This window comes from Lathyrus oleraceus, chromosome 6 (genome assembly GCF_024323335.1).
Source record: "Lathyrus oleraceus cultivar Zhongwan6 chromosome 6, CAAS_Psat_ZW6_1.0, whole genome shotgun sequence".
NCBI lineage: Eukaryota > Viridiplantae > Streptophyta > Magnoliopsida > Fabales > Fabaceae > Lathyrus > Lathyrus oleraceus.
Genome location: NC_066584.1, coordinates 189,566,143 through 189,568,210, shown reverse-complemented (window position 1 = coordinate 189,568,210; position 2,068 = coordinate 189,566,143). Strand labels below are relative to the sequence as shown.

General features: G+C 32.4%; 1 long non-coding RNA gene across 1 annotated transcript; it reads left to right on the top strand.

Annotated features, from left to right (window-relative positions):
• Positions 1–780: 780 nt before the first annotated feature.
• Positions 781–1,829, top strand: LOC127091552 (uncharacterized). The gene is made up of 3 exons (XR_007791932.1): positions 781–922; positions 1,021–1,123; positions 1,714–1,829. It is a non-coding gene; the product is annotated as an uncharacterized LOC127091552 (long non-coding RNA).
• Positions 1,830–2,068: the final 239 nt, after the last annotated feature.

Here is a 2,068-nt window from a genome sequence, read left to right as displayed (position 1 = left end):
TTGTGAAAACATTCTCCTAGTTTGGTGAAGTAATAACTAATGAGATTATTTGGATTTGTTCGAACCTATAATAAATTGTCATGAAATTGGGATTAATGTGGAAAACTTATGAGATTTGAATTGACTGTGTGTATTGATTTGTAATGGAATTGGAATCTTAATGAATGATTGATTGGTGCATTGAATTTGTGCATAGAATCGAATTGGTATGAAGAAATTAAATGTGCATCAATTTCAATGAATGGTTGAATGAATAGTATGGAAAGTTAAGAATGTGATTCGAAAATGTTATGGCACATGATTTGAAATGGAAATAAATTAAAAATGCATCAATTAAGAACCAAAAGTTAAGAGATCCGAGGTATAAAATAATCAAATGTAAATGATCAATGTTATGTGTCTATGGGATGGATTGCTAACTTTGGTTAACTAGTTGACCAAAAAGTCAATAGTGAATCAAGGTCAACTGTAAGGCAAGAGATAGGGTTTTCATATATAATGGAATCAAGGCACGAACCACATGAGATAAGACTAATGTTTAAGCCACAATGCATGAATCAATATAATCTATATTTAAATGGACCAGTTACCCTTGACCACATGTACCCCATGAATAAAGTGAAATAACACATATAGACCCATGCATAAGAGACCTAAGTGAAACAGGTATGGAATCTTCACCTTTCCCTGATTCGATTTCCTCTTCCTTTTCTTGAATCCTCATCCTACCGTATGTGTTTTGCAAGATTGATGTGTCTTGCTGCGTATACTTTACAGATGGAGGTTGCGTTTAATGGACAACAATATTAAGGGAGAATCCGACTGTGCAGTATGAATCCTGGACTGTTATGCAGCAACTTCTCTAACTCAAAATGGAACGCTTTCTTTCGATGCGGTGACTCGACGACAACGACTCCAACAGGTATTTCGCTTCCTCCTTCGAATCTTTTCTTCTCTTGGCTCTGTTTTTCTTTGTTATTGAACGAAGAAGATGATTGGGAAATTGTACTATGATGATAGTGAAGGTGAAACCGAAATAGAGTGATTGAAGAGTGAAGAGGAGAATTGAGAAATGGAGAAAAAAAAGATTGAAGAAGAAAACACCAATGAAGAAAAAACTAAAGTGAGTATTTATAGAATTTTTTCATCTCAATTCTGTTAGAGATTCACATGAAATTCAATCTGATTATCAGTTAGAGATTCAGTAGTTTGTTAGGGATTGTTAAGTTGGTTTGAGTGAAATGAAATGAAATCTAAATTGAAATGAAATGATTTCTTTAGTTAGAAACTTAAGTTGAAAATACCAATTGAACTTCACTTCCTGCCGTTTTTTATGCTCTTGTTAGTTATGTAGTTAGGTTGTGGTTTTCACCTATGTATTTTGCTAAAAAATAAAGTGCAGGGTTTGATTTTGTTATGAAATGCAACTAAGATTTAAGAGTTAAAATGCACGTATTCTATTTCTCCTTTGCTACAAATATGTTTTGCCTTTTTAGAAATTGGATTAGTTGGTGAATGTTGGAAGCTATTGAAAAAACTATTATGGGATGGTTTTTATAGTTAATTACAAATTGTTAATTGTTAGAATAAAGTTTCAATTAGACTTGGCGTAATTGTTCTGTTAGATGGAAGAAAAGGGATGTTACTTTGTAAACCTTTGCAATATTTTCTCGGAGGGCTTTGATTTTAATAACTCCTTCAAACATTATGTAGGAACAACAAAGCACAGCAAGTTGAAAGATGTCGGTTTGAACGACGTAGGGTGGAATTGCTTTGATTATGAAGGAACTTGTTTGTGCCTTGTTGAAAATAATGTTGATAGCCTCTCATTTGTTTATGACCTTTGTATTTATTTTTCCTTTTTTTTAGTTGTGAGATTGTATTTGTCATTTGTTAAGCTATGAAATTCTATCTATCATTTCTTAATATGACACAAATATGCTTGAACAGTTAGAAACAAACAAGGGTTTGAAGAAAGACCATTCCAGGACCTTTGGTTTTAAATTGAAATATGTACTCTTTTCACTTTACTCTAGGATGAATTTATACATGAGAAAATTTAATCATG